Source organism: Desmodus rotundus, chromosome 5 (genome assembly GCF_022682495.2).
Source record: "Desmodus rotundus isolate HL8 chromosome 5, HLdesRot8A.1, whole genome shotgun sequence".
NCBI lineage: Eukaryota > Metazoa > Chordata > Mammalia > Chiroptera > Phyllostomidae > Desmodus > Desmodus rotundus.
Window position 1 is genome coordinate 91,517,703 of NC_071391.1, and position 6,741 is coordinate 91,524,443.

Consider the following 6,741-nt stretch of genomic DNA (forward strand, 5'->3'; position numbering starts at 1 on the left):
GGGGGAACCCCCCCCTTAAAATTTGCATTTTGAAACAAAGGCCCAGGTGATGCTTGATATAAGGGGTTGATAGTTGGTATTTGATAGAGGGTTAAGGATAGAGAATATAAAAAAACAGCATTTTTCCTGGAGAACCATCCTAGCCCCTTAGGAGTTGATGTTCTCATCAGGGAGATAAGGCAGACTGTTAGAGAATAATGAATTTGCACAAAAAAGTCTTTTGTCTCAGAGAGCCTCCCACCCTGAGCTATCAAGACTGACAAGAGAGATGACTGGAGTCTAAAAACTGGCTTCCTGTCTGACAGGATACCCCTGTCAATCCAGCCTTAAAGCTAAGTTTTCCCACCTGAGTTACCCCACACAGTATTAGGGCCTCACCCACATTTCCTGACTTCCCTGTTTCAGGTTCTGCCCCCCATCCTTCATAGCTCTGCCCCCAGCCATATTTCCAGGTTCCTTCCCCTTCACCCCAAAGAGATCCCAGAGGGAAGCAAAGAACCCTATGTGTCTGGTTTCTTTTTTAGGTCTCTGAGGCTCTCTCTGTCACTTTAAATTCTGGGTTTGGAAACAAGGATAGAAGACTTCATCTCTTATCACTATCTCTTCCCAAATAATTAACTTTCTTGTTTAGTTAAAACCACAGATCAAATTAGTTTTTTTCTCTTTTTTTAGGATAGAAAACTTGAAGTCTCACCCCACTATGAACTCTACCTCTGTCCCCATTCTTTCCTTTTGATTTTACCTGAGCAGTTCCTCAAGATTCAGAACAAAACGAGTTTCCCAGGAAGACTTTCTTAGCTACTAATGCACAGCTCTGCTCCAGGCTGCTCTTTCCTGCCTCTGGACTCCGATAGTAACAATTATTATAGCAACTACCATTCATTGTATCCTTATTATGTTCAAGTTCTGTGCCAAGCACTTTACATGTATCATCTTTTTAAAAATTTTCATGGCAACCCTCCAAAGTAGGTTCTATTCTTAGCCTCTTTTTACTGACTAGGAAAGAGAGGATTAGACAGGTTGAGTAACATGCCCAAGGTCATACAATCAGGAGAGTCAGCAGGGACTCAAACACAAGTCCACCTGACCACAAAGTTCTTGCCTTTAACCACAGTAGCATCTGCCTGTCTATAGCCCTTGCTTTTTTCCAGCCCCATGTGGGTACACATCCTGTGGTATCTTCTGTAATCTAATGGTTTCATGTATGGCAATCTTGTACCCCAGTGAGGCATCAGTTAGTTCAAGCAGGCCAGCCTTGTGCTGGGAACACAGAGTGCTTCCCTTAAACCAGCCAGGGATAGAAGCATCTATTCATCTTAAATGTAAAGGCCCTCAGAGGAGGAGCTGTAACAAGCCTAATTACCCTGACTACAATAAAATTGCACTCATTGTCGTTAGAACATTCTTTTTTTAAAAATTTTTATTGTTATTCCATTACAGTTGTATGCCTGTTGGTGGGAATGCAGACTCGTTAGAACATTCTTTAACGTCTAATCTCAAGCCCTCTGCCACACCACAAACAAATATCCGTTCCTTTCTGGTCTCTAGCCCTAGGAAAGCAGTTGCAAGTAGAGGTTCAAAGCAAGGACACCAGAATCTAAATCCTGGAGCTTGACCACTCATGAGCTGTGTGACTTAGTGAGCCTATTTCCCCATTTATAAGATGGGCACATAAATGCTTACTCATTGGGTTGCTTTGAAAATTAAATGAAATATTGAGTAAAAACCACTTCGCAGTATATAGAAAAGGCCCGACAAATGGGGCCTATTATTTGTTACTTAATATTTATTCTTCCCCATTGTGTCAAATAGTAAGTTCTTGTATGATCTACACATGCTCCCCTCCTCCCCTGCCCACCCTCCTTACACATATACACACATATTCATTCAGGAACATTTTTTCTGTATATTCTCTTTTTTTGAGTTACCTTTTTAAAAATTTTTTTAAAACTTTTTTTTATTGTTGTTCAATTACAGTTGTGTGCATTTTCTCCCCACCCCTCCATCCCACCCCAGCCAAACCCACCGCCCTCCCCCGCCTCCACCCTCCCCCTTGGTTTTGTCCATGTGTCCTTTATAGTAGTTCCTGAAAATCCCTCTCCCCACTCCCCTCTGGTTATTGTTAGACTGCTCTTAACTTCAATGGCTCTGGTTATATTTTGTTTGCTTTTTTCTTTTGTTGATTATGTTCCAGTTAAAGGTGAGATCATATGGTATTTGTCCCTTACCGTCTGGCTTGTTTCACTTAGCATAATGCTCTCCAGTTCCATCCATGCTGTCACAAAGGGTATAAACCCCTTCTTTCTCTCTGCTGCATAGAATTCCATTGTGTAAATGTACCATAGTTTTTGGATCCACTCATTTGCTGATGGGCACTTAGGGTGCTTCTTTTGGTCTTTCAGTTTCATGCTGTGAGACCTCCAAAACTGGAAAGTGGTCATCCAAACTTTAGGAGGTACCTCCCCTTTGCTTTTCTGTCTTAGTGTACCTTGAGTTGTCAGGAAGAGAAATGCCATATCATCTCCCAGTCTGTGACCAAGATAATAGGTGCTGACTGAGTCCTACAGAAAATTGAAAGGGAAACTGAACCAGTGAACTCTATTAGGAGATGGGCATAATGCAATAGGGAGCTTGTCTTTGCACAGTGGAAAGATTTCTTTTCAATTTCTTGTGGCTGGCATTTGGCTTGGGTTCTGCTGTAGTCCTCTATTACTAAGCCCTTGCATTTAGGGGCTGACTACTTGTGTTTTGAGTCTGAGAGTGTGCTGGGAATGGGATGGGGATGCTCTCCTCTGCCTGTTTAGGTCAACTGCAAAGCTCCAGTCACTTCACTGCCTAAGCAGAACTGCAAATTTGTTTTATAGTAACAGTTACTCAGCTACATAAATCCAAGGGTGTGGTGGGAAAGTAGACTGGAGGGAGAATGGGCTTGGTTAGAAAATGGAACAGAGAGAGAGTGGGACACCTAGATGAAAGCCATTCTCCCCAGTCAGAAAACCAGGCGGAGGGAAAGTTTAGATGGAGCTGGGCTGAGTCAATGACTTTTAGTAAGGAAAGGAAAGAAAGCCTGGATGATCAGAACTGCAAGAGAACATACATCTCAGCTCATTTATTCCAGGCTCATGACTCTTGAAGTTCCAAACATAACCATCTCTTTCGCTATGCTGATTCTTCTAGGCCTTTCCTGATCTCCTATCTGGACACTCCATTCACTTCATTCATTCATTCATTCATTCATTCATTCACCCATCCATCCATCCAGTCAGTCAGTCAGACACTGTACTATATGCTAGTGAAACAAGGCAGATTTAACAATTCCTTATCCTGAGATGAAACCTATAGTTGCAAAGGGAGTAAGCATTTAAAAAATAAGTGCAAAAACCAATATTTAAATTATAATTGTGGTAACTGGTACTACATAGAATTAGAGGAGACTCTATCCTAGCCCAGGAAGCCTTTGGAAGGCAGCAATGTCTAGGCTGACTTAAAAGATGAATCAGGGTTGACCAGCAAAAATGAGAGGCCAGGCAAAGGGAACAGCGTGTGTATGGGCCTGAATCTGGTGGGCTCCCCAGAAACTTCATTAACTATCTGAGGCCTGATGTAGAAGGCGAGCTGCTTGAAATAATGCAGGAGAGTTGGGCAGGTGCCAGATAATGCAGGGCCTTGTGGGAAATGTTAGGATGTAAGTTTTGTTTTGTTATCCTAAGAACGATGGACAGTCACTGAAATGTATTATGTGAGGGAGTGACATGCTCAGACTTATGTTTTAAAAAGATTACTCTGGAAGTGAATTGCAACAGTCCAGATGAGAAATGATGGTGTTTTGGACCATGGTGGTGGCTGTGCTGTGGGAATATAAAGAGGGTGTGGTCTTCAGCTGCATTTTGGAAGTAAGATTTGATATTTCTTTGGATTTGGGGTTGAGTGAGAAAGGGGGATCAAGGACAACTCTGTGGTTTTGACTTGGGCAATTGGGTGGCACCATGAATTGAGATTGGGAAGCCTGGGGGAGAAGCCCTTACCCTTTTGGTAGCTCTTCAGGTACTTTTCACTTTCAGCCTTTTGTTATAATGATTTCATAGCATCTGTATTTGAACCAAAGGTACAAAAGAACTGAGGCAAGCTATGAGTGTCACCACTCAAAATAGAAGTTTAGCCTTCTGAAGCCAGGGCTACCCTCCTTCTGAGACACCACATAGGGCTTTCATTTCACTGCTGTGGGTGGGGTATGCTCAATATGGCCCATCTTTGTACCCACCTCGAGCCCAGCTTAACGTGTTATACACAGAGTGTGCTCAATAATGAAATTTTCTACAGCCCTGTGTACCTGGCACTGTGTTGTAAGTGAGATAATCCGAGGCATAGTCCCTGCTCTCAAAAATCTTATTGGTTATCTGGTCCACAGAGAACAGAGACCTCCAGATAGCTGGCTGGGCCACCTCATCAGCAGAAGACATCACGTCATTTGCCAGTGGTGCTGCCCATCCCTGGAAAACCTCAAGAGGTACAGAGTATACCACAGACCATGGGAGACACAGATGTCTATTCTTCAGAGCATCCTGTCCCCATCATGCCCAGCAGTTCTATCACCAGGGTATATACTCAGAGATAGGGGCCTTGCCCCTGCTCTGTAAAGCCGCACCTTTAGCTCCAACAGAGGCCTTTGTACACTTGCAGCAAGAGAAGGGCACCTGGCAGGTTTGGGTGCCTTGTATTTATTACATTTACATGGGTAAATATCCTTTCCTTTATGTGAAATCCTGGGGGAATTTATTACTAAGAACAAAATCAGTTGGATTTTTAGCTCAGCTTTTTACTGCTCTTACAAAATGAATGTGTATATTATAGCTTGAGATGAGAAGTTCTGCCTTCTCATTAGGAAGCTGAGTATGAGCAAGTTGCATCTGGACAGGAGCCATTTCTAACCAGAGCCATCAGCTTTTCCTGTCACAGTTGCGGATGGGGTCTTTTAGCATCTCCATTTTTCTTTCTCCTATCTGGCAGCATAGGAACTTAGGAGACTCTAGGAAGGGCCTAAAGTTGCCCAGAGAGGGAGGGTCAGGTGCCAGTTAGGGCCAGAACTGGGAGTCACACCTCTTTCTTATCTAAAAGGATAGGGAATGCTGCCTCTCCAAAACTGGGATCTCAGAAACACTATCACTGTCATGCCTTTTTAAAAAAGATTTATTTTCATTTTTCTGAACAAATGGAAAGCTACCCCATGTATCTTGATGGGAAACAATATGGTAACATATGTATTTAGTACATTTTCTATAATTTAACAGAGCTTTAAAATTTTTTAAAAATAGATTTTCTTTTTAGAGCAAGTTTAGGTTCAAAGCAAAATTGAATAGAAGGTATAGTGTTCACATATACTCCTTGCTCCCATACACACATAGTCTCCTCTACTACCCATCCCCTACCAGAGTGGTACCTTTGTTACAATCTATGAACCTACATTGATATATCTTTTTCCCCTAGAGTCCATAGTTTACATTAGGGTTCACTCTTTGTGCTGTATATTCTATGGGTTTTGACAAAGGCATAATGTTGTGTTACCATTACCATATCATACAGGGCAGTTTCACTGCCTTAAAATTGCCCTGTGCTTCACAATTCATCTCATTATATATATACATTTTTTTGTGATGCATATAATGACTTTAGGCTACTTGAGAGAAAATAAAATCTGATCAATATTTATTCCAAATTATCTTCTGAGCTTTGTGACTTTTATAAAGTTATCCTTTTTTTCATACAGGTATTTCTATATATTGACGGTTCACATGTCATTCTTAATAGTTGTAGATATGCCATACTGTAAACAGTTGATAGCTCACTCTGATCATGTTATTATTTTTCTCCCATATGATCTTGTTTAAAAGATTTAAAAGGAGATACATAAATGTGATTCTAATATGAATCAATATAATATGAATAATAACAATGCTTTTTGCAAAGGTTGATGCCCCCTCTACACAGACATAAGCTTTAATTCATGCCTCCAGCCAGGGTCATATCTAGCAAAGTGTTTCACTTCTCTTTTAATGTCTGTGAAGGGAAAGGTCCCCATAATGACCTGAGGGGACTTAATTACTACTGGGAAAGTGCAGAGTCTTAGCCAGCTTTCAATTAGAAAGTTCTTTCTAATGTCCAGCACAAATCTCCTTGACCTGAATTTAAGCTTTCCACCTTTTCCTCAGTATAGACAGACTGAGATTAATAATAGGACTCATTTATATGTGCTGATATTCTTCTGGAGAAGCTGGGCTTTTCATGAATTCTCAAATACTGAACAACTCTTTGAGGTGGTTACTGCTATCATTTCCATTTTATTGATGAGAAAATAAGATGATTCAATCAATGCCCAGCTTTTAGATGTTATTTCCCACTTTATATGTTTCCCACTCAGAATTTCAAATTACTTCCCACAAATACCTCACTTATTAAAAATAAAGTGGTGAGAAGCTCAGTAACTCTTTATCAATTGCTTACTGTGAGCCTGAGAACTTTAGGTTTATTTTCTCTTAATTCCTTTTTTCCTTGCTTTGGTGACCAGATGGGTACTTATATCAATTTCTGTATTTTCGATTAAAATTTTTTTCCCAAAAAAGTAAAGCAGTAAAGTACTGAATTATTTTGTTAGGGCAAGTACCAAGTTCTATGTACTCATTATTCCCAACTTATTGACCAGACACCATTTAAGAGAATGCAGGCATTGTGTACAGAGACTGGGAC